Below are 26,583 nucleotides of genomic sequence, written 5' to 3'. Positions count from 1 at the left end.
GGCAAAAAGACGATCTTTCATGGACATCTGGGAGGTCTATCTGCAAGCCTTGCCACACCATGCTCGAAGTTTGATACTCAATGCTTAACCATTGACAGAAGACTATATTTTTTTTTTTTGGCAAGGATTGGGTTTCCACCCCTATGAGTTCGCTTTGATTCTTGTTTATTTTGCTATATCCATGTGCTCGCTTTGCCTAGACCTGGGGGGAGGGGGGAAGGGCTATGGGGGGGGGGGGGGGGGGGGGGGAGGGGAGGGTTAAGGGTGAGTCTGGAGGCTTTGTGTTCCTGAAAGTGGTTCTGGTGGGGCTTTGCCTTCTACAGTCGTTGGTTCAACTGGTTTGGGGGATGTCTCAGAGTCCAGCGTCCCCGACGCCATCTGGCACAACGCTTTCTAAGGGGCGTCCTTGAAGTGTTTATAAGTGTGGGTGTAGGTACACAGAGAAAATAGTAACTAAGTGGTTCTCTATGGTCTTTTGACTCTGGTTGTTGATATTTGTATTCTGTTCCATGTTCTTTGGTTCTTCTGACAAGTATTGTTTCTCCCTTTATTTATTTAAATTCTTTTACTATACCGATACTCAGGACGAGGTCTTATCGTACTGGTTTACAATAGAACAAGGGGAAACCAATTAACAACTAAGTAGAAGGTAAAGTTACATTAAACAGGGAGCGAAGAACATGGGAGATGGAAGACAGGAAAGATTTTAAACGATAACAACTAGAGAGTGATAAAAATAATCAACGAAAAACAATAGAGTAGCGAGACATAAACAGAGATTTTTCCTAGGCAATTATTACCATAATATATCCTGTGGGAGGAGGAGACATGGGGAGGTGAGCAGTCAGGGCAGGGACTGGAAACGGGGAGGGGGGGGGAGGGATTAGGGAAGAGGTCGAAGGGTGAGAGTCAGTGTTGGTTGATAGAGGTTCCTTCAACGGTAAGCTTGTGTGAACAGCCAGGTTTTCAGTTTCTTTCTGAAGGAGAGATGGCATTGTTCCTGGCGTATATCTGGGGGAAGAGAATTCCAATGGAGCGGACCTGCTGTCGAAAGTGCTCGCTTGTGAATAGAGTTGTGGACCGAGGATTTTTTTGGGGGGGGGGGGGGCCTTGAGCGAACCTTTGTAGGCGGTTCTGATCAGCCTTGCGGAAGTATGTAGTTCGAGAGGGATGGCGAGTTGGAGTGTGGATTGTTAGTAGACGGATTTGTGGATGATGGTGAGAGCCTTGAAGAGTATTCTATATTGGATGGGTAGCCAGTGTAGGATTTTTAGGATTGGTGTGATGTGGTCCTTACAACGTGTGTTTGTAAGGATCCTGGCCACTGCGTTTTGCAGCATCTGTAGAGGTTTAGTAGAAGAGGTGGGTAGAGCATTACAATAGTCGATCTTTGAAAACAGTATGGCTTGAAGCACTGAATGGAAATCCTGGAAGTGTAAGAGCGGTCTTAGCTGCTTCAGGACCTGTAGCTTAAAGAAGCATTCTTTAGTTGTAGTGTTAATAAACTTTTTGAAATTCATTCTAGAGTCAAGGGTGGCCCCAAGGTCTCTAACCTGGCTTGCTAGTGGAATAATTGCATTGTTGGCGAAGGGGTTGTTATCGCTAGGGGAGATAACCAGGAGTTCTGTTTTGGACGTATTAAGGACCATGTTGAGACTCGAGAGAAGAAGGTTTATGGCTTGTAAGCAGTTGTTCCAAAAATTTAAAGTAGAGGAGATGGGATCCGAGATGGGGATTATGATTTGCACATCGTCTGCGTATATAAAATGGGTGAGGTTGATATATATTGAACAGGGTAGGGGAAAGTGAAGAACCGTGTGGTACTCCTTGTTTTGAAGGAATGGGGTGGGATTCTTTGTCATTTATTTTAACCTTGTAGTGCCTGTTGTTCAGAAAGGATTTGAACCAGAGCAGTGCAGAGCCAGAGATGCCTATTTCCATTAGACAGTTGATGAGGATAGAATGGTTTACCGTGTCGAAGGCCGCGGAAATATCGAGTAGGGCTAGAAGGTATGATTGTCCCTTGTCAAGGCCCATCAGGATGTTGTCAGTTAAAGAAAGAAGGAGGGATTCTGTGTTTAGGCGTTTCCTGAATCCGAATTGAGAAGGGTAGAGAATATTGTGAGAGTCAAGGTAGTCTGTGAGTTGGGTGTTGACAAGCTTTTCCATTAGCTTGGCTATAAAAGGTAAGTTTGCAATGGGGCAGAAATTTACAAGGTTGGCTGGGTCCAGGTTGGGTTTTTTTAGTAAGGGTTTCAGCGAAGCAATTTTTAAAGAGTCAGGGACAGATCCTTGATTGAGTGAGCAATTTATGATGTCTGCCAGAGGTTTAGCAATGGTGTTAGGAATGGTGAGAAGAAGTTTGGTCGGTATTTGGTCCAATGGGTGTGAAGAAGGTTTCATTTTCTTGATTATCGATTCTATTTCCAGGGATGATGTAGGTTCAAGAGATTCTAGCATCTGTTTGTGGATAGTTGGTGAAGGATTTTGGCTTGGTGGTTGCGAGGGGTTTGATGTAGGTTGGATGTTGCCAGGGGGGCAAGTAGGTTTTTGATTTTGTTGTCAAAGAAGATTGCCAACTCTGTAGATTTGTTTTCGGCTTCTTCTTCAGGGAAGGTAGGGGGAATAGGGGTGGTGAGGGCTGCAACATATGAGAACAGAGTTTTTGGGTCGTATAAGAAGCCGTGTATTTTTTTGGCATAGAAATCTCGTTTGGTGCGGGTAATGGATGTCCTATAGTATTTCATTGCTGTTTTGTATGAAGCCAGTGAGGGAGGGGAGGGATCTTTCCGCCAGCATTGTTCTTTGTGTTGTAGGTCTTGTTTGAGTTTTCTTAATTCAGTTGAGAACCAGGGTTTTTTGTTCGTGCAGGCCGGGTTGATAACTTTTGAAGATAAGGGGCAGATTATGTTTGCTAATGAGTGTGTGATAGTTTGCCAGGGGTTAATAGCGGTATCAGCATCAGAGAAGTCCAGTTTAGTTAGGTCTTTGGCAAGGCTGTTATTGAGAGTGTCCATGGAACAAGGTTTCCTGAACTGGATAGAGGATTTAGTAGCAATGAGGGTCTGTTTTTGTTTTATAGATAATTCTGTAACTATCAGCGAGTGATCTGACCAGGGGATGGGGGTGCAAGAAGGTGGGGAGATGGGCGAGATGGTTTCATTCATGAATGAAATCCAAATCGGCCGCCATCAGAGGAAACCTGTAAGGAAAAAAAGGAATCGCGCCTAAGGCCCGCCCACCAAACAGCACCCACCCTATCAGAGCCAGCCCTGCTGGGCTTTAAACTAGAGCTCTGCTAGGCGCCATTTCTTCTCTGCGCCGACCCCCGGATCGCCACGGCTGTCGAAGACCTGCGCGACCGGCGCCAAAGCCCTGCTGGGGGAAGGTCAGGTCAGTGACTGCCCTCCACACCTGGGTGGCTCCAGCGCCGACCGCGCGTCCATATCGGCCGCCATCAGAGGAAATCTGTAAGGAAAAAAAGAACTGAAAAGAATCGCGCCTAAGGCCCGCCCACCAAACAGCACCCACCCTATCAGAGCCGGCCCTGCTGGGCTTTACACTAGTGCTCTGCTAGGCACCGTGCGAAAAAGGGGCAGGCCCCTTTGTGCGCCCCTTCGTGCAGCACCTTCACTCAGCCCTGCAAGGACCCCACCGAACCTTCTTCACGGCTCCACCGCATCACCCTCCTTCCAAGACATAGGCAACAGTCTCCGGAACCCCTGCGCTACCTCAGAAGAACTCGTGTTCCCCAGTAAGTATTGCCACTACACTGATTGATATCCCTACCTCAGCCAGCACTCCATAGCATTCACCCCTCACCTCCTAGACAATCCCCGCGCTCACCCAGACACAGGCAATAGTCCCCCAGACAGCAACTGCACAGGAACATCAGACCCATTCATCTGGCCGGATCCAGAACACCGCAACACCCAGCGAGAGGAAGAAGAGAGGGTAAAGAAAGAGGGGCCTCTAAAGAGTTAAACCTGCCCACCCCTGGGACTCCAGAGACCACGCTACCATAGCTTCTTCCAGACCGTCTAAAGAGACCGTCAATAGCAGACTCCATACGATAGAGCCCAACGCAGTTCATTCCACAGTACCGCCATTAACCAGACTTCACCCCTTCTCATAGCTATCCCCTTTGCATTTCACGCCCAATTCCCCCTAACGGAGCTCCAGGAAGAAATGCTAACACATCAGATCCCCATCAGATACCACCGCCACCGCTCAAGCACTCTTCCGGATCAAGAAATACCATCAAGAGTTTCCAAATCTCTCATCCCAATCATGCTCACCCCTCTGACCCAGTTCTTAGGGCTCGCTCTACTCTCGGTAACCCTTATTAATGCACAATCCCTGACTAAAAAGACACACATCCTCAACGACTACCTCCTGGACGCCAACCCAGACATCTGTGCCATCACGGAAACCTGGCTAAAAAACTCGGACATTGCTCTAATCAACCAACTTCCTACACATATATATGACATCGTCACCTTCCACAGACACAAAAAACGAGGGGGTGGTCTTCTTCTAGCCACCAAGAAAGAACTCAGACTTACTGCACATACAATCAGGTCTGACTCCAAATTGGAACTGGGTTTAGTCAAATCAAAACAACTGCAACTACTACTAGTTTACGCTCCTCCAGGAGTACTAGAAACCGACCCCTTGCCCCTTATAGAATCCATAGTGAAGATATCAACTCAGACCTCCCAACCATGATCATGGGTGACTTTAACCTCCATATCGACGCCTTACCTCGCTCCTCTAATTGTGAAGCCCTCCTCACTGCCCTCAATGCAATGGGATTCAGTCAGATCATCAACAACCCTACACACAAAGCTGGACACACCCTGGATCTAATCTTCATCAACTCTAACTTCTCCTATACAATGGAACCCTCAGTACCCCTATCCCCTGGTTAGACCACTTCCTGATAAAATCCGCCTTCTCCACAAATAAACAGACACACACTTCACATCACTTTTCTACCATTCAGTTCAGGAAATCATGCCCATCTGATATGCTTAGTGATCAGCTTTCCAAGGAACTCACAAACCTAGATCTATCCAATCCTGACTCAGCCTTATTTATTTATTTATTTAGAGATTTTTATATACCGCAGTACGTAAGGATATATATCACCGCGGTTTACATTTAACAATAACTTAGCAACAGGCTTTACAATTGACATTATTAATAAGTATTAATTAGAATTAATTACAAATAACAGGATTGACGGAAAGATAGGCTGTACAGACCGTGGACCCTCCATTAGTGTTTAACATACAAAAATGAAATTGAAGTAACTAAAAATATTTATGAACCAACACTAAAACCATAGAGCATATAATACAATAACGGTGCTGAGAGGGAATACAAGTTCTATATTGAACAGAGGATAATTCTATTATCTAAAATCAATTAAAATATCATAATCGGGGAAAGAGCGGGCAAATGGGAGAGGAAGAATTTTGGGGAGGGATAGTGGGTAGGAGGGACAATGAGCAGGGGGATAAAAAGGGGGATGCAAATTGAATGGCATTTCAGTTTAATTGGATATCATTGTGTGAAAGCTAGTTCAAATAACCACGTTTTGAGGCCTTGTTTGAATTTCTTATGGCAGGGTTCCAGACGCAAGTCAGTGGGCATCTTGTTCCATAGGTTGATTCCCGCTATGGAGAAAGCGCGGTCTCTTGTGGTCACATGTTTGATATGTTTAATAGGCGCAGCTGCAAATTTAGCTTGATGGATATTTCTTATTGGTCTCTTAGAGGTACGGAAAACAAACTGCTCCGAGAACCATAGCATCTCTTGGTTATAGACCAACTTATGAATAAGGGAGAGAACTTTAAAGATAATTCTAGATGCTACTGGAAGCCAATGCAAGAACATGAGAGCTGGTGTTGTTGCTATCCCGGTCGCCAGACTAGCGACCGGGCTCTTACCTCTGTCCCGAGGGCCCCGGGATCGCCGCGCTCCGCCGGACTTTTGGGCCTGGTCGGCCGCATGGCAGCGGTGTCTCCCTCGTGGAGACACCGTCGAGGCCGATTCTGACTCCTCCCCCCTGCCGGGTACGCGCGCGCGCGAAGGGACTGCTCTTGTAGGTCCAGCACCCGGAAGTGCTGAACCGCCCCCTTTGCTGACGTCGGAGCCTGGCTGAGTATTTAAGGCAGCTTCAGTCTCTCCTGCCTTGCCTTGCAACGAGGTCGCTCCTGTGAGTACTTAGTTGCTTCCCTGGATCCAGCTTGCTCCGTTCCTGCTTGTTCCGGTCCTTGTTCCTGTGTATCCTGCTGTACCTGTTCCTGCTTGTTCCTGTGTCTGCTCCTGTGGTTCCTGCCTTGCTCCGTTCCTGCTTGTTCCAGTTCCCGCTCCTGTGGATCCGCTCCTGCCTTTTCAGCTTCTTGTCTTCCGCCAGCCTTGACCATCGGACTTCTGCTTGACTCTTCTTGTCTTCCGCCAGCCTTGACCATCGGACTTCTGCTTGACTCTTCTTGTCTTCCGCCAGCCTTGACCATCGGACTCCTGCTTGACTCTTCTCGTCTTCCGCCAGCCTTGACCATCGGACTTCTGCTCGACTCTTCCCGTCCTCAGCCAGCCTTGATCACCGGACCTCCTAAGTCCCAGCGACCCGGACCCCTACAGGCTCCTCCTGGGGGGGTCTCGGGTTTCCAGGGCGAACAATCCTTCCTCCACGCCAGATCCGTGCCGCCTCCCGGCTCCTTTTCCATCGTCTGGACTCCGCTGTTCAGGCAGCCGGGCCAAGGGTTCACTAAACAGACTTTCTCACATCAGGTGTAATGTGATCATGGTGGCGGGTATTGGTGATTAGTCGAGCTGCTACATTCTGTAACATCTGTAAAGGTTGAATTGAGTTTTTAGGGAGACCTAAGAGTAATGCGTTGCAGTAGTCAATTTTTGGTAGTATGGTAGCTTGCAATACCGTCCGGAAATCTTGTGGGTGAAGAAAAGGTTTAATTCTTTTTAGCGTGTGAAGTTTGAAAAAACCATTTTTTATTGTGGCCGAGATGAATTTCTTTAATGTAAAATGGTTGTCAATTATGACGCCAAGACTGCGGACTTGCTGTAGTTGGGGAAGAACTGAAGTTGAAAAATGGGATGTGTTGGAGGAGATGTTATTGTGTGGCGTGATGAGGATGAGTTCAGTTTTGGAAGTGTTTATAGCTAGGAAGTTATCTGTGAGAAGCTTTTTTATTTCAGCCAGAGCTGATTCCCAGGTTTTCAGAGCATTAGAGAGGGAATCATTAATAGGGATGAGAATCTGTACGTCATCAGCATATATGAAGTGACGGAGATTCAGTTTTGCTAGGAGTCGACAGAGAGGAGCTAAGTAAATGTTAAACAGGGTTGATGATAGCGAAGAGCCTTGTGGTACACCTTGTAGCAGATTTCTTGCTTTAGATATTTGGGATCCCAACTTGACACTGTATGTCCTGTCTTTCAGGAAAGATTGGATCCAGTATAATGCAGTGCCAGTGATGCCGATTTGAGAGAGGAGGGCTAGTAGGATATTATGATTGACTGTGTCAAATGCCGAAGAAATATCAAGAAGGGCAAGAATGTATGAATGACCAGAATCTAGTGTTTTTAGAATAGAGTCTGAAAGGGAAACTAGCAGCGTTTCAGTACTATGGTTCTTATCTTTTTGGCATAAAATTACGGAAGCAGTTGCAAACAAATTGTGCCCAATAGTCTCCAAAACAATTAATCCAGCAAAAAAAGGAAATCAACCCTGGTTCACCTCTGAACTTAAACGGATGAAACAAGACCTACATCAAAAGGAAAATAGATGGCGCAAAACCCCCAACTCATCTACCCTTTCAGCATACAAAGGAACTTTGCATCATTACAGGACCTCTATTCTAACAACAAAAAGGGAATACTATGCCAACAAAATCCACCATCTCCAGTATGATGCCCAGGCTCTTTTCTCTTATGTAGCACAAATCACTAAACCAACCCCCCCCCCCCCCCCCCCCGTCTATACCAGACGAACAAGCACTATCCAAGGCTAATGAGCTCGCATCATTTTTCCAACAGAAGATCTCGAATACGCTTGCCCTCCTCCCTTCTATTACTACACCTCTCACTTCAGGCGTGAATCCTCACCCCCTCACAGGAGCCAAGCTCAACAGCTTCGAATCAATCTCCCCCAAGGAGATTGAATCCCTCCTAAAAAGACAGAAACCATCTAGCCACCCAGCAGACAATATCCCATTGAAACTCTTACTTCTCATCCCAAACACGATTTCTGGCCCTCTGACAAGTATTATAAACTGCCTTCTAACTCAAGGGATTTACCCAGACAGACTAAAAACCGCTTCCCTCAAACCCCTCCTTAAGAAACACAATTTAGACCCCAACGAATTAGTCAGTTTCCGCCCTATCTCTAATCTCCCCTTCTTAGCCAAACTAACGGAGAAATTGATAAACACCCAGCTTTCAGAGTATCTAGAAGATCACAACATCTTATACCCTTCGCAATATGGTTTCCGCAAATCACGCAACACGGAAACCCTCCTCATCTCACTTACAGACCATATTATCATGGGATTAGACAAAGGCCACTCCTTTATACTAATTCTGCTAGACATTTCGGCGGCATTTGACACCGTCAACCACTCCATCCTCCTGGATCGCCTAACAGACATTGGTATCTCCGGATCAGCCCACAGCTGGTTCAAGTCCTTCCTCTGCAATAGAACCTTTAAAGTCAAAATCAATAATAAAGAATCACCCTTGACAAAGTCCCCACTTGGTGTACCACAAGGATCCTCCTTATCTCCGACCCTTTTCAACATCTACCTCCTCCCCCTCTGCCAATTGCTAACTGATCTTAACCTTATTCACTACCTTTACGCAGACGACGTACAGATTCTGATCCCTATAACAGAATCTATCTCAAAATAACTGGAATAACTGCCTACTATCTATCACCAGCCTTCTCAACAGCTTAAACCTGGTCCTCAATGCCTCGAAGACAGAGTTCCTCCTCATCTCTTCAGACCAAGATAACGTCCTCCCACCGTCCCCCGACAACACCCATCTCACCCATACGCATGTAAGAGACCTTGGGGTAATTCTCGACAATCGCCTAAACCTAAAGAAAATGGTCAACACCACAACCAAAGACTGCTTCTACAGACTCCAGGTTCTAAAACAAATCAAACCACTCCTATTTTTCTACGACTTCAGGACAATTCTCCAATCCTTGCTGTTTGCCAAAATTGACTACTGCAGCGCCCTCCTCCTAGGCCTCCCCAAATCTACCACCAAGCCACTGCAGATGATACAGAACACCGCAGCGAGATTGCTGACCAACACTAACCGTGGAGAACACATCTCACCCATCCTCAGAAACCTACATTGGTTACCAGTTAATTTCAGAATCCTGCACAAATCAATCACCTTAATACACAAATCCATCCACAACCAACTTCAACTCGACCTCGAAATCCCCTTCAAACTCCATTCCTCCAACAGACCAACTAGAGAAATTCACAAAGGTACCCTGCAATTTCCCCCAACTAAAGCCACACGCCTCACCTCGACCAAAGACCGAGCTTTCTCGACAGCAGGCCCATCTATCTGGAATAACATCCCCTCAGACCTCAGATTGGAACCCTGCCTCTTAACATTTAGGAAAAAACTCAAGACGTGGCTCTTCCACCAAGCCTTCTCAGAACCCCCAGATACACACTAGTTTGTCCTTACTCTCTGCCTGAATGATGGACCTATCCTCTGCCTGAACGATGGACTCTGGTACTTCTAAGCACATTATGCTTTAACCTGTTTTCTCTATTGTATTATATTTATAATTACTGCCGGCTTTAACCTCTCTTTCCAGCTGATTAAGCTTCCAAGTTCATACCCCTTGTTGAATGTAACTTTGCCTCTTCCACTTCATTTGTTTATTTACTTTAGTTGTCGATCCAGTTTTTTTACCCTGTTCGATGTAAACCGATCCGATATGGTTTTACTCTGAAGGTCGGTATAGAAAAGTGTTAAATAATAAATAAATAATATCAGGTCAAGCGTGTGGCCTGCCTTGTATGTGGGATTGTTTATAATTTGTTTGAATCCCATAGCCTGGAGGGAGGAGAGAAGGGCTTCACAATTGGATGATGGGGAGGGGGAGTCAACATGGATGTTGAAGTCTCCTAAAATGATAGCAGGTGAGTTAGTGTTGATGTGTTTGGCTATGATTTTGATGAGGGGAGAGGGGTCGGCTTCTAGGAGCCCCGGGGGAGGCGTAAATAAGGCAGATTTGAATCTGGGAGGATTTGAATAGTCCGATTTCTAGTTTGGTCGTCGATTTGAAGGCTTGCTGGGATAGTCTCAGTTCTTTTTTTGCAATTAGCATTATTCCACCCCCTCTTTTTTTAGGTCTGGGGTTAGAGAAGATGTCATATTGTTGTATTGGTAGTTGGTTAATTATGGCAGTATCTGTGTTTTTCAGCCATGTTTCGGTAATGGCACAGATGTCTGGTTGGGTGTCCAGGAGGTGGTCGTTGAGCATGTAGGATTTTTTTTAGAGCGACTGCGAGTTGAGAAGGGTTAAGGTGATTAAAGATAAGCCTAGGAATTGTGTTAGTGGGGAGATCATGATTGGAATCAGGGATCTCTTTGAGCGTAGATTGAGCAAGGGTGGATTAGCTCTGTTGGGGAGTGAGCGAGGGATAATCGGTATGGGGAAGGTTTGTAGCATGTTGTCTTTTTGGAAGAAAGTGGATGACGGTTAGGATTGTGGAGGGAAATATAGCTGCTAGAAGAAATGAGTGATGTGAGGATGTAGGGTGCAGGAGGTGTTGGGTGCTGGAGTGATTGCTGGTGGAGATGATTGTTGGATGAATGCTGGATGTTGGAGTGGCTGGACGATTGCTAGATGAATGCTGGAGTGGTTGGACGATTGCTGGAGTGGCTAGATGAATGCTGGATGCTGGAGTGGCTGGACGATTGCTATATGAATGCTGGAGTGGTTGGACGATTGCTGGAGTGGCTGGATGAATGCTGGATGCTGGAGTGGTTGGACGATTGCTGGAGTGGCTGGATGAATGCTGGATGCTGGAGTGGCTGGACGAGTGCTGGATGAATGCTGGAGTGGTTGGACAATTGCTGGAAGTTGGAGTGGCTGGAAGAATGCTTGAGGAGTACTGATTTAGGGTGGTTGGATTAAGGAGAGGGTGGAGTAACAGAAGGAGATAGCAAGGGTGACTTCTAGTTCTATGTGCTGGTACGCACGAAGGGGCAGGCCCCTTTGTCGCACTCCTTAGGCGCGCGACGCCTGGAGCCGTTTCAGCCCTTTAAAGGGCTCTGGGGAGGCATCGGGGCTTCCGGGGAGGGCTTACCGGTTCCCTTCCTTTTTTGCTTCCTTCTGCCTTCCTATTTAACAGGCTGCTTTTTTAATTTTTTTTTTAATTTTTATTTGTGGTCGCCTCGGAGGTCTCGCGAGAGGCTTGCCACCAGTCCACCTCCCCTTGTCACCGGTCCACCTCCCCTTTTTCTGTGTGAATCACTCAATAAAAATTGTATTTACAAAAAAAACTCTGTATCACAATGCAGGTGCACTGTAAGACAGATCTGCATATGACTGCTATTCTGTGTAACAACTGTGGTGTCTTGGTACTAAGGCAGACCATCTGGAAGCTCAAGGCTTGTCCTATTTGCCTTCAGCCATCTGCAATAAAAAAGGAGCTGATTCAACTGAAAGCGGAATTGTCTATGTTTAAAATCGCTTCTCCATGTTGCGCCTATCGGTCGCAGATGGCTGCGACCTCTCATGCTCACCTCTTTTTTCTCTGCACTGTTAATGATTGCGAGAATAGCGGCCTCTACAAACCAATGCCAACTTCCCCGGCATTCCCGGGACAGCATGGGTGTTGTCGGCCGCCATTTTGCTTCCGGAGTCACATAGGCACACGTGCACGTGCAGGGCCTCCTTTTGTGTACGTCATAGCGGGAACCTCGGGGGCGTCTCCTCCCGATGATGTCAGCAACCCCTCGCGATGAGTTAGCAAGGAGTTCTCTCGTTGTATAATTCTGCTCCAACTTGGATCTTCTGTTCCAGTTGCGCTTCCTGGCATTAAGACGCTCCGGGTACCTGCTCCTCGGGGGCTTCCCGCGTCTTGGCTATCCGTTCCTTGGAGGGCCTTCCTGCCTTGGACTTCCTGTGTGAGTACCTGCTTCATCTCTTCATTGCCTAGGTCACTGAAGCCTCCACGGGTTATCCCATTCCTCAGGTCACTACCGTTCTTCAGTGCATCTCTTCTACCATCCTGAGCTACAGAGTTTTGCTGCACCTTGGACGATCCTTTTCTTGGTTCCTGTACCTCCATTCCCTGCTACTATACCATACTCAACGCAGTCAGCTATCCTTGGCGTTCCCTGCACTGCGAGCCACTACCGGATCAGCACTCTGAGACATCTCCATCTGCATACAGTAACCCTCTGCGTACCACGCGCTGCGGGCTACTAGCGAATCCACACTCAGAGGTATCTTCACCTGCAGTACCACTCTACTACTGTCATTATAGAACTGTGCTTTGCAGGCTCCACTCCTCTGGTCTTGCATTTTCTTTTTCCTCAATAAAGTCTCTATCATAGCAGTGTCACCTTGCTGAGACCATGCCCACCTTTGATGAGGCTCACAGGGCTCCGCCCTGTGGGCGGGGACACCTCTCATCTAGGTCCAGGGTTCACGAATTTGCACAAACTGTTGTGGAGCGCTAGGAGAGCGATCCCACTCCTGGGTGATGTGTGTCCTTGGGCCACGGCTCGACCCCAGAGGACTCTGAAGAAGTGCCTTGGGAGGCGTGGCATGCCCGAGCATGGGCTGGACGGGAGCAGGGCTGGAGTGACATGGAAGTCAGGCTCTCCTCCGGACCTGCACGCTTCGGAAGACCCAACAACGCAATGTTGGTCTTGTGAACAGTCCTCCGACCGTTCCCAGCCCTTTCGGACCTGCCGCAGGGTACGGCACGAAGCGGCAGGCCGGATGGAGGCCAGGACAGCGATGACTGGAACATGGATTCAGACGAGACTCAGGAACGACGTAGACTCAGGCATAGATGTGGACTCAGGACGAGGTGCAGGATCCATAGACGTGGACTCAGGCAAAGACGTGGACTCAGGAATGAGGTGTAGGATGCATAGACGTGGACAGGCACAGGCGTGGACTCAGGACTGGATGCACAGAGGAGGAATCAGGAACAAGGGCTGAAGGTAGACATGGGCACTGACCCTCAGGGCGCCCTACTCAGGCCACCCGCGGAACTGAGTCGCGGACCACCCTGTCCCATGCGCGCCCTACTCAGCCCTGGAAGGCTGGTCGCGGACCACGCAGAGAGCGGGAGAGCACAGGAAAGAGGAAGCAGGTTCGCTGCACTCCTGGCAGCACAAGGCAAGAATACGCTGCTCTCCTGGCAGCACAAGGCAAGGATACGCTGCTCTCCTGGCAGCACAAGGCAGGTTAGGCATCAGGATCAGGAACAAGGATATCTGGAACAGCAGGAACATCAGGACTGGACCACAGATACTGGAACAGGAGACACACCTCAGGGCTGGAACATGGACATCAGGAACATCAGGACTGGAACACAGATACTGGAACAGGAGACACACCTCAGGGCTGGAACATGGACATCAGGAACAGCAGGAACATCAGGACTGGATCAAGAGACAGACCTTGGGACTGGAACGGCAGGCAGACATCAGGACTGGACGAGGAGCTCCGACAGGTAACACGAAACACAGGACCTTGCAGAAGTGCTGGAACACGGACGACTTCCTGGAGCGAAGGATCTCAGGAGTGACCAACTCCTTGCGAAGGCAAAGACACACTGAAAGCTGAGCCCTTTAGTAGGGCTGAGGTGGACAACGCCCAGGGAGGGGTCAGCAGGGGGCCACACCTGGCTGGCCCTTTAAGAGGAGCAGAGAGGCGCGCGCTCGTGCCCTAGGAGGCTGGAGAGAAGAGCTGGAAGCTGGTGGCGTCCTCAGCCACGTGGAAGGCCAAGGAAGCAGTGGAGCAGCCCTGGGCTGGAGCTGGGTGAAGGCAGGTCAGTGGAGCAGCTCCCAGCTGCAAGGACAGAAGCAGAGAGAGGTAAGACTGGCTGCAGAGGAAGCGGGGGAAGGGCTGACTGCAGGAACGGCTCCATGCCGTGAAGACAGCCCCAGGAGCAGAGGTAAGACTGCAGGCACTGGCAGGGACGGCTTCCCAGACAGGCAAGGACCCGGGCTGTAGCAGGCACTGGGAGGGACAGCCTCCCTGCTGGCTGAAAGGTCCCGTGATCGCAGCAGTACGTCGGGGGAAGGCAGAAACATGAGCAGAGGAGCCGACCGCATGGCAGCAGCTGCAGGAATGGCCCCAGCTGATTCAGGGAGGAAGCAAGCAGCGTCAGCAGCCCGGCTGGCTGTGGCTGTGAGAAGGTAAGAGCCTGCCCACGCTCCTTGCGGGCAGGAGCACAACACAAACCATAACACTCCAACTGTGCAGCATCCAGAATATCTGTCCTCACTCCTTCAGAGGATTTGGAAAGCCATGATACTCAAAGAAAACAAGTTTTCTGCACTGGAAAATGAAGAGGACACTGAAACCACATAATGCCATCAAGCATGGAGGCAGAATTCTCCCTCCGCTGGGAGATAATTTCAGCAGAATCCGACAGAATCCACAAAATGCCATGAAGGGCTCTGCTGGAATCTCTGGCTTCAGAGGCACTAACCTGGTGCCTCTGAAGCCAGAGGGACATACAATAGGACATACAATAGGAAAATGCATTCCAGGATCCTCCTCAGCTTGCAGAACTACAAACCAAATTGTCAAATCCATTAAGAAATAAAGTAAGGAACATAAAACTGATGTTAGCATCCATCCTTGCTAGAAACGGATTTCCAGAATCTGTGGCAGCAGCTTGGGCAGAGGGCTCAGATTTTTCCCTTTTCAGAAGTGTTACCAGTTCACAGAGAGGGAAGGGAAAGGTGAAATCATTAATGGACAACTCCAACATGTGGCTAAAAACTTGATGGAAAGTAGGATTTGGATACATTGAGGGCTGGTGCAGTATACGTAATAATAACATTCTGTACAGCAAGATCACCTGCATCTGTCCTTAGCAGGAAATTATATCGTAAGTGAGAAACTCGGAGCACATGTCAACAGTCATTTAAACTAAAGGAAATCAATGGAATTCAGTTGTCACCCCCAATGCATAAAAATCAAGAAATAGAACAGATCAACCATAGCAATAAAAAGAAAAATGTCAAATCAGCTGATGAATAGAGCAACATCCAATAATTAAAAACACATACAAGAATGTTTAAAAACTTACCCTTCACCGATAAAATATTTCAAAGCAGCAAGTGCATTACAGCCAGTAATAAAACTGCTAAGGATTTAAAAAATCTCTCACTCTCCGTACTTAGCGAATTTTAGATTTCCAGTCCCTCTGCAATTGCCGTAGAATGGAGGAGGATGCACAAAGTTTAACCTGTCTTTCACTCACACACACACACGGCACAGGTACCTCTCACACCCACACAAGCAGGCAAGCAGTCTCTCTCATACACACCCACACACACAGATGCAGGCACACTGTCATACACACACATGCACTCAGGCGCCCATACACATGTGTGCAGGCACTCATACATATATGCAGGCAAGCACTCTCTCACTCACAGCAGGCACTCTCACACACGCACAGACAGGCACACACACATGCAGGCAAGCACTCACTCACATGCAGGCACTCTCACACACACGCAGGCAGGCAGACATACATGCTCTCAGGAGAGAAGATACTTACTTTTCCTTTGCATTGCAGAAGTCACATTCATTATTGTAATGAATTGGGATTCTGCACCCTCACCCAGCTCTCAGGAGAGAAGATACTTACTTTTCCTTTCCATTGCAGAAGTCACATTCATTATTGCAATGAGTTGGGATTCTGCAGCCTCACCCAGCTCTCAGGAGAGAAGATACTTACTTTTCCTTTGCATTGCAGAAGTCACATTCATTATTGTAATGAGTTCTTCTACCATCCTGAGCTACAGCTCTCAGGAGAGAAGATTCTTACTTTTCTTTTGCATTGCGGAAGTCACATTCATTATTGTAATGAGTTGGGATTCTGCATCCTCACCCTGCTCTCAGGAGAGAAGATACTTACTTTTCCTTTGCATTGCAGAAGTCACATTCATTATTGTAATGAGTTGGGATTCTGCATCCTCACCCAGCTCTCAGGAGAGAAGATACTTATTTTTCCTTTGCATTGCAGAAGTCACATTCATTATTGTAATGAGTTGGGATTCTGCCTCCTCACCCAGCTCTCAGGAGAGAAGATACTTACTTTTCCTTTGCATTGCAGAAGTCACATTCATTATTGTAATGAGTTGGGATTCTGCCTCCTCACCCAGCTCTCAGGAGAGAAGATACTTACTTTTCCTTTGCATTGCAGAAGTCACATTCATTATTGTAATGAGTTGGGATTCTGCCTCCTCACCCAGCTCTCAGGAGAGAAGATACTTACTTTTCCTTTCATTGCAGAAGTCACATTCATTATTGCAATGAGTTGGGATTCTGCATCCTCACCCAGCTCTCAGGAGAGAAGATACTTACTTTTCCTTTGCATTGCAGAAGTCACATTCATTATTGTAATGAGTTGGGATTCTGCACCCTCACCCAGCTCTCAGAGAGAAGATACTTACTTTTCCTTTGCATTGCAGAAGTCACATTCATTATTGTAATGAGTTGGGATTCTGCACCCTCACCCAGCTCTCAGGAGAGAAGATACTTACTTTTCCTTTGCATTGCAGAAGTCACATTCATTATTGTAATGAGTTGGGATTCTGCACCCTCACCCAGCTCTCAGGAGAGAAGATACTTACTTTTCCTTTGCATTGCAGAAGTCACATTCATTATTGTAATGAATTGGGATTCTGGATCCTCACCCAGCTCTCAGGAGAGAAGATACTTTCTTTTCCTTTGCATTGCAGAAGTCACATTCATTATTGTAATGAGTTGGGATTCTGCATCCTCACCCAGCTCTCAGGAGAGAAGATACTTACTTTTCCTTTGCATTGCAGAAGTCACATTCATTATTGTAATGAGTTGGGATTCTGCCTCCTCACCCAGCTCTCAGGAGAGAAGATACTTACTTTTCCTTTCATTGCAGAAGTCACATTCATTATTGCAATGAGTTGGGATTCTGCATCCTCACCCAGCTCTCAGGAGAGAAGATACTTACTTTTCCTTTGCATTGCAGAAGTCACATTCATTATTGTAATGAGTTGGGATTCTGCACCCTCACCCAGCTCTCAGAGAGAAGATACTTACTTTTCCTTTGCATTGCAGAAGTCACATTCATTATTGTAATGAGTTGGGATTCTGCACCCTCACCCAGCTCTCAGGAGAGAAGATACTTACTTTTCCTTTGCATTGCAGAAGTCACATTCATTATTGTAATGAGTTGGGATTCTGCACCCTCACCCAGCTCTCAGGAGAGAAGATACTTACTTTTCCTTTGCATTGCAGAAGTCACATTCATTATTGTAATGAATTGGGATTCTGGATCCTCACCCAGCTCTCAGGAGAGAAGATACTTTCTTTTCCTTTGCATTGCAGAAGTCACATTCATTATTGTAATGAGTTGGGATTCTGCATCCTCACCCAGCTCTCAGGAGAGAAGATACTTACTTTTCCTTTGTATTGCAGAAGTCACATTCATTATTGCAATGAGTTGGGATTCTGCATCCTCGCCCAGCTCTCAGGAGAGAAGATACTTACTTTTCCTTTGCATTGCAGAAGTCACATTCATTATTGTAATGAGTTGGGATTCTGCATCCTCACCCAGCTCTCAGGAGAGAAGATACTTACTTTTCCTTTGCATTGCAGAAGTCATATTCATTATTGTAATGAGTTGGGATTCTGCATCCTCACCCAGCTCTCAGGAGAGAAGATACTTACTTTTTCTTTGCATTGCAGAAGTCACATTCATTACTATATTCCTGTCCATCAGTACCACAAAGAGTAAATTGATCAACGAAACAAGCTTCTTTCCTCTTCTTAGAGCAGTTCGGATACTGTGGTAATACAGAGGGTGGGAGGAATATCAGGGACAGCTCTTGTATTCTGACAAAATATTTCAGCAGCATCTTTAACTTTCTGTACCAAGGTTACCACTTATCCTGATGTGCATTTTGGGAGATATCTAGAACACTTGTAGGTGGAGAGGATCATTTTGCAAACTTTGAATGTGGGTAAAGAACCATTTGCCTGTATACATAGAGCCTGTGAATGCTCTCCCCTCACTCTCTCACCCATCAGCCCCCACTGCAGGTAAAATTCCATGTGCTGGTTAATGCCGTGGAATGAATAGGGGTGGGATTGGATCAGGGGAGAGAATTTTAGCAGTGGGGGTTTCATTTATAAATCCCCACATGTAATTTCTCACAGGTGCTTTGATCCTGCTACAAAGCAATGGAGGAGAAGGCTCGTGGCTAGACAGTGGGCTGAGACCAGGGAAGCCAGGCAATGAATCTTGCTAGGATTGCTAACTGGTTCCAGATTCACCAAAGTGCTTACAATCTAAGGGAAAATGACCCTGCATCTTTGTGACCCTTCATGGTATTTTTTCCCATGATAAAGTACTGTGGCCCGTGCTATTTTCTCAAGAGGAAAAATACCGCAGGAGTAAACGCCCCTCCAAATAATGCACGATGCTAACCTCGGGACTGAGGTACTGCCATCACTTAATGGGGCTAATGGCCCAAAGTAATCCATTTATAAATGATCTGGAAAGGGATACAAGTTAGGTGATCAAATTTGCCAATGACACAAAATTATGCAGAGTAATCCAATCTCAAGCGGATTGTGATAAATTTCAGGAAGACCTTGTGAGACTGGAAAATTGGACATCCACATGGCAAATGAATTTTAATGTGGGATAAGTGCAAGGTGTTGCATTTAGGGAAAAATAGCCCTTGTTCAATGTTAGGTTCCATATTACTATGTAAAATAGTTTGACCTATAAGCACACAAAATGTATATTTATATGTATGTATAGGTATCAAAACCGCACCTCGATATAATTACTCTATGTTTTGTAATATAGAATAGTGTGGCCTATAATCACACTATTTCTCATACATCATGTAAACCGATGTGATACTCAGTATGAATGTCGGTATATAAAAACAAATAAATAAATATTAGGAGCTACCACCCAAGAACGAGATCTAGGCGTCATAGTGGATAACACATTGAAATCGTCGGCTCAGTGTGCTGCGGCAGTCAAAAAAGCAAATAGAATGTTAGGAATTATTAGGAAGGGAATGGTGAATAAAACGGAAAATGTCATAATGCCTCTGTATCGCTCCATGATGAGACCGCACCTTGAATATTGTGTAGAGTTCTGATCGCCGCATCTCAAAAATGATATAATTGGGCAACCAAAATGATGAGGGGAATGGAACAGCTCCCCTATGAGGAAAGACTAAAGAGGTAAGGCTGTTCAGCTTGGAGAAGAGACGGCTAAGGGGGGATATGATAGAGCTCTTTGAAATCATAAGAGGTCTAGAATGGGTAAATGTGAATCGGTTATTTACACTTTCAGATAATAGAAGTGTTAGCTTCGTGGACCCTTGGGTCGATCGGAACCGGAGAGTGGAGCGCTGTGGAGATTCACAGCAGCGGCCCGACCGAGAGGCGGCTGAAGCTGACTCGTGGGTGGCTCGGAGGAGAAGGCACGGAGGGCCCTATGCGACCAAGGGCTCGAGAGAGAGAAGAAGAGAAGGCTGACCTGGTGGAAGGAGGTCTTCACCCTGGAAGCCGGTACTCCCCCGAGAGGAGCTCGTAAGAGCCCGGCCGCTGGGACTTAGGCGATTTCACCCTGGAAGCCGGCGTCCCCCCAGGAGGAGCCCGTAGGAACCCGGCTGCTGGGACTTAGGCGATCCTCGGAGAAGGGGTCGTCACTCACCAGGCCAGGGTCGAATACCAGAGGGATGCCGTCAGCCAGTCCGGGTCAGAAGTCCGAGAATATCCGTCAGCCAATCCGAGTCAGAGCCAGAGAAACACCGAAGCCAATCCACGTCAGAGCCAGAGAAACACCGAAGCCAATCCGAGTCAGAGCCAGAGAATCAAGAGACGAGCAGGAACGCAGCAACTGGAGGCAGGAAGCAGAAGCACCTGGGAACCTCGTTGCAAGGCCCTGAGGGATTCCAGAAGCAGGGTATAAATACCCTGAGGGCGTCTGACGTCAGCAGAGGCTGGCCTGCCGGTTTCCTGCACTGCCCCTTTAAATGTGAGCCCCAGCCGCGCGCGCGCACCTAGGGGGCGGAGTCAGCTGCGGCCAGACGCCGGCTGCTCCGTCGGAGCGGAGGCACGGCGGCAGAAGCGGGGGCAGGCCCCGCCGCAGCGGCAGAGCGTCGGGGGAGGCGCAGCAAGGGTCCCCGGAGGCCGGAGGGGAACCGGGAAGGCCCGCAGGACCGCGAAGGTAGGCGGCGCGGCGGGAGCCGACCTGAGGCCGCAACAAGAAGGATTAGGGGGCATTCCATAAAGTTAGCAAGCAGCACATTTAAGACTAATCGGAGAATTTATTTTTTCACTCAACGCACAATTAAGCTCTGGAATTTGTTACCAGAGGATGTGGTTAGTGCAGTTAGTGTAGCTGGGTTCAAGAAAGGACTGGATAAGTTCTTGGAGGAGAAGTCCATTACCAGTTATTAATCAAGGTGACTTACGGAATGGCTGTTGCGCATCCCGGCAGCGTGGGTGCCGCGACGGGGCTTGCTCACCTTGCGCTGCCCTCAACAAGCTCCGGTCTCGCTGCAGCTGCCAGCTCCTGCCGTCCCCGTTGCTCACCAAGGCGCTCTCCAGCTTCCTCCATGCCGCAGGCCTTACAGCAGAGCTCCCGTCGGGTATCCGCATCTTCGGCCGCCTCGGCCTTGCCCCTAGGCGTGTGCGCGGCCGACGTGCTGGGCTTTAAAGGGCCCAGCGCGGGAAAACCAGGGCGGGCGCTTAAAGATGACATCACCTAACCTGTCCCCAGAGCTTCGCCTTGGCATTCGGGACTACACAATAGTGTATCTAGTTTGCCTGATCCTTGTTCCAGTGTCTCCTTGTTCCAGCGTCTCCTTGTTCCAGCGTTCCTGTTCCCGGGGTCTTCAGTGTCTCCAGCGTCTGTCTTCTCCTTGTTCCATGTTCCTAGGTAGTACCCTTCGGACTGATTCTTGGTACTGACCTCTGCTTGCCTGACTATGACTGACTGCTGCCTGGACCTGACCTCTGCCTGTTTACTGACCATGTTTGACCGCTGCCTGAACCTGTCCTCTGCCAGTCTCACTACGCTGATCGCCTCCTGGAACTGTCCCTCGCTTGCCTTGACTATGCTCGGACTGACCTTGGATTTGACCCTCGTTTTGCTGACCACTTCTGGACGGATACCCTGGTTTTGACCCTTGCGCTTCACTCTGTAGAGATGCAGGCCTTTTCTTTTCTGTTGGCAAACCATGGAGGCTGAAGGGCCTGCATCAGCACTTCTCACTGAAAGGCCTGATTCTGCTTATGTAAGCTTTTCTCACTGTCTGCTTGCCTTAAGCTTTGTTTTGACAGACAGACCTTGCCTCTTAGTATAAATAATCTTTTGCCCTAGATACAGTATACCTATTTTTCCCTGAAACCGGCACAGCATGAGATATGGTAACCATAGTAATCACATAGCACGTTTAGCCAATAATAATGTAGAAGCTGTGGAATTCTGTAACTCTATATAATAAACACAACATCCTTGGGGGGAGATCAGAGGATGATCGGAGGATGATGGCTCTCTAAGAATCCTGTCTGACGTGTCTCTCCTTTCAATGCGTCCCCCGCGTCGCTACACACTCGGACACTCTCTGTCTACCTTCCATGTCAACCAGACCAGCCTGCTTGGACACTGACCGTGGCCTTCGTCTGACCAGGCCCACACGCTCTGCCTGTCACGCCTGGAGGACCTTCCTGAACTGCTACCTCCCTGAGGTCTACAGAGCTTTCAATTTGGGTCTGGCCCATCCTGTCAGCATCAGCCATGCACCCTAGCTCATGGTGGGCACACTTCTCCACTACCTCACCGGGAAACCCTGCGAGGCCCACTTAAGTCCAGACGGTATGGGTACCCAAGGGCTCAACCTGCGTAAACCCCAGACTGTTATTGGCGAAGCTCCAGCTATCCTCTGTCTCCTTGGGTGCTCCACCTCCTGGTGGTAGGCGCTCTCTGGGTCCGACCAGAGGGCCGTAGCAATCCTGCACCAGGCCAAGGGTCCACTTCCGGAGCAACAGGTTGCCAAGGCCATGGACTCGGCGGAGTCTCCTGCCTTGCAGGCCATACCTGGTCTGGTCTCTCGTGTCCGAGAGCAACAACAGATCATGGAAGCATTGGCCTCCTCCGTGGAAAAGATGTGTTCGCAGTTGGCCAACCCAGGGGCTCTTGCGCACATCTTGACCTCACGGGCACAGCTGGCCCTCCCAGCTCCACCCCGTTTCAATGGGGATCCTCGCCTCTGTCAAGGCTTCATAAATCAGTGATATATGCAGTTCTCACTGCAACCTTCACTCTTCCCAGATGAAGCAACAAAAATCATGTTTATCCTCTCGCGCCTTGAGGGGGTAGGCCCTAGCTTGGGCTTTTCCAGTCTGGGAGCATTCCGATGCAATTCTTCGCCAGCTCTCCCAGTTCATCTCTGTCTTCCGAAGCACCTTCGAGGACCCAGGCCAACAGGTGGTTGCAGGCCACCACCTACTCCACCTCCGTCAAGGTTCTCACCTGCTCGCCGAATACACAGTGGAATTTATTTATTTATTTATTTATTTATTTGTAGATTTTTATATACCGACAGTAGGGGAACATCACATCGGTTTACATAGAACTAAAATAAAGCAAACAAGCTTTACTGGGAAATATGAACAGAGTATAGCAAAACAGGCTTTACAGGAAACTATGAACAGCATTATGAGCAGCCTAGAACTATGAGCTAAAATATGAACAGCTATAATACAGCAACCGGTTAAAATAAAGATGGAATATGTACAATGCTTTAACTAAGGAGTATGTTATAGGGAGGGAAAACAATCTATCATAGGATCATGGACTGTATATTTTTACATAGTAGTGAAGTACAGGGAAGCATAGTCATTATTAGAGATGTGAATCGGAACCGGAATCGGTTCCGATTCCGGTTCCAATTCACATCGTGAATTATTTTTTGTGCGGCCCGATCGGGTTTTTTTTTATCGGCTGCGCTCGAGCTGATAAACAACCCACCCTGACACTTCAAAACAGCTCCCTTAGCTTCCCCACCCTCCCGCCCCCCCCCCCCCCAAAACATTTTAAATTACCTGGTGGTCCAGTGCTGGCCCAGGGAGAGATCTCCCGCTCTCGGGCCGTCGGCTGCCACTAATTAAAATGGCGCCAATGGCCCTTTGCCCTTACCATGTGACAGCATATCCGTGCCATTGGCCGGCCCCTGTCACATAGTAGGAGCACTGGATGGCCCGCGCCATCGGACTGATTCTTGGTACTGATCTCTGCCTGTTTGACTACGCTGATCGCTGCCTGGAACTGACCCTCGCTTGCCTTGACTACACTTGGATTGATCTTGGATTTGACCCTCGCTTTGGCTGACCACTTCTGGATTCATAACCTGGCTTTGACCCTTGTGCTTCACTCGGACACTCTCTTTCTTCCTTCCACGTCAACCAGACCAGCCTGCTTGGATACTGACCGCGGCCTTCATCAGACCAGACCCACAGGCCCTGCATGTCATGCCTGGAGGACCTTCCTGAACTGTTACCTCCCTGAGGTCTCCGGAGCTTCCAGTTTGGGTCTGGCCCATCCTGTCAGCATCAGCCACTCACCCTTGCTCGTGGTGGGAACACCTCTCCGCTACCTCTCTGGGAGACCCTGAGAGGCCCACCTAAGTCCAGGCGGTCTGGGTACCCAAGAGCTCAACCTGCGGAAAACCCGGACTGTTATTGGCGAAGCTCCAGCTATCCTCTGTCTCCTTGTATGCTCCGCCTCCTGGTGGCAAACGCTCTCTGGGTCTGACCAGAGGGCCATACCAATACTGCACCAGGTCAAGGGTCCACCTCCAGCGCAACAATGGCCTCTGCTATTATTGGCATCAGTAGCATGGGATCTTCTTGGTGTATGGGTACTTGCCAGGTTCCTGTGGCCTGCTTTAACTTCTTTTGGAAACAGGATGCTGGGCTTGATGGACCCTTGGTCTGAACCAGTATGGCAATTTCTTATGTTCTTATGTTCATTTTACTTTACTCTATTTATTTACTATATTATATTGCTTTATTTACTTTATTATATTACTTATTTTTTTGCATTTTATTATTTGGTTACTTTTCAATCTTACTTTAGTTATATTCTTTATTAATTCACTTGATTTTACTTTGCTTTATTTTTATTTTTAACTTTCTTATTAATTTACATTATTATATAACTTTTTTTTTTAACTTTATTTCACTTTACTTCTTATTTTTAAGTTTTGTATGTGAGTGGGAAGTGGTTTCCTACTTAACCCACTCTACTGTGGGAAGTTTAACTCCTGGTCTTGATCCAGGAGACAAATTTCCCACGGTGGAATGATTCATTCATAGGTGTCTGTCCTTCAGCGCGACTCCTTGCATTGCAGGGTAAGCTCATTACTCTGCAAATTGCATGGAGATACGCTTATTTTAGCATGACTTATTATTCCTGTTTTACTGCATGTTTGTTCAGCACTAAACCCTCTGTTACACACTGGGGTTACATTAGCATTGAAAACTCCACACTAAAATGGGAGTGAAGAGCCATGCTAGGGTCAGAAGGGCTTATACATCGACCTCCAAGACTGGGACTTAAATAATTTCAAAGCAGACTTATGCACACAAGTCTGGGTTTAGTAGCTACAGGCAGACTTCACTTCTATCTCGTTTGTTTGCAAGTTGCCCTCTTGCAGAAAAATGTACCGGGTGGTCTGGAGAGCCACACTTTCCTCTATGCATCACACAAATCTTCTTATTTTCTTCCCTAAAGGAGAGAAAAGAGAAACATTTTGATTTTTCAGATAAAGCCAAAACCTCTCCAGCTCAAATTCAAATTTCACAAAATTAACCTGAAAAGTAGAGCATAGCCTAAAGAATGCATCTCTTGGCCTGGCACTGTAGGACCGGATCACTAATGCATGCTCTTTAACTGGCATTATCAGGCACCAGGCTAATCTTGGAAAATATTTCCCCATTCACTCGCTAAATTTGACCCTCTAAATTCACAGGACGTACAAATTTAGCAGATCAAAAAGGACATGATGTGTTCCTGGTAGGGATATGAATCGTATTTCGGACGATTGAAAATATCGTACGATATTTTCAAAATCGTCAGAAATTGGGGGCTCCCCAAAACCGATAGGAAAACCCCATGATATTGTTCGTGGGGTTCTGTTATCGTTTCGGGGGAGGGCGGGAAAAACGGCACACAAAAATAATCCCTAAACCCACCCCGACCCTTTGAAACTAATCCCTTAGCTTCCCCCACCCTCCTGACCCCCCCAAAAACTTTTCACAGGTACCTGGCGGTCTCCCGCTCCCGGCCGTCGGCTGCCACTAATCAAAATGGCGCTGATGGCCCTTTGCCCTTACCATGTGACAGGGTATCTGTGCCATTGGCCGGCTCCTGTCACATGGAGGGAGCACTGGATGGCCGGCGCCATCTTTAAAAATGGAGATCGCTCCCGGGACCCCCACTGGACCACCAGGTACCTGTAAAAGGTTTTGGGGGGTGGGGGAAGCTAAGGGATTAGTTTTAAATGGTTGGGGTGGGTTTTTTGTTTATCGGCTCGGGCGCAGAAGATAAAAAAAACCCGATCGGGCCGGACGAAAAAAAAATCACGATGTGAATCGGAACCGGAATCAGAACTGAATCCGGTCCCGATTCACATCTCTAGTTCCTGGAATAGGTTTACAGACAAGATTGTGCCACCATGTTTCTAAGTTTCCATGTTAGCCGGTCAGTATTAAACCTCCCTGCACAAACACACAGAAAAACTCAGCACACAGAAGGAAAAGAGATTAGGGTGGTGCTTCAAACATCAGAATATAAGAAAGCAAATGTTGCTTACCTGATGTAACAGGTGTTCTCACAGGACAGCAGGATGTTAGTCCTCACAAATGGGTGACATCGAGGATGGAGCCCAACCACGGAAAACTTCTGTCAAAGTTTCTGGAACTTTGACTGGCCCCTACTGGGCATGCCCAGCACGGCACCAAACCTGCAGCCAGCAGGGGTCCCCTCTCAGTCTTGTTTCAAAGCTACAGGCAGTGCCAAAAAATAAAATAAGAAAAACGAACCCAACACCGTGGGGCGGCTGGCGGGTTTCGTGAGGACTAACATCCTGCTGTCCTGTGAGAACACCTGTTACATCAGGTAAGCAACATTTGCTTTCTCACTGGACAAGCAGGATGGTTGTCCTCACAAATGGGTGAGTACCAAGCTGAGGATGTCCGAACGTGCACCAAAAGTACCCAACGGCGTGCAA

At 47.8% G+C, this 26,583-nt stretch overlaps 1 long non-coding RNA gene across 1 annotated transcript in view; it reads right to left on the bottom strand.

Moving 5' to 3' along the window:
- Positions 1–25,081, bottom strand: part of LOC115083443 — a 57,520-nt gene extending 32,439 nt beyond the window's left edge. The window contains exons 1-2 of the long non-coding RNA XR_003854338.1: positions 25,019–25,081; positions 17,987–18,102 (exon numbers count right to left, since the gene is read on the bottom strand). This is a non-coding gene — a long non-coding RNA (uncharacterized LOC115083443). The remainder of the gene's footprint in view (positions 1–17,986; positions 18,103–25,018) is intronic.
- Between the last annotated feature and the right edge of the window lie 1,502 nt (positions 25,082–26,583).

The sequence above is a fragment of the Rhinatrema bivittatum genome, chromosome 2 (genome assembly GCF_901001135.1).
Source record: "Rhinatrema bivittatum chromosome 2, aRhiBiv1.1, whole genome shotgun sequence".
NCBI lineage: Eukaryota > Metazoa > Chordata > Amphibia > Gymnophiona > Rhinatrematidae > Rhinatrema > Rhinatrema bivittatum.
This window is presented reverse-complemented; position numbering and strand designations above follow the sequence as displayed.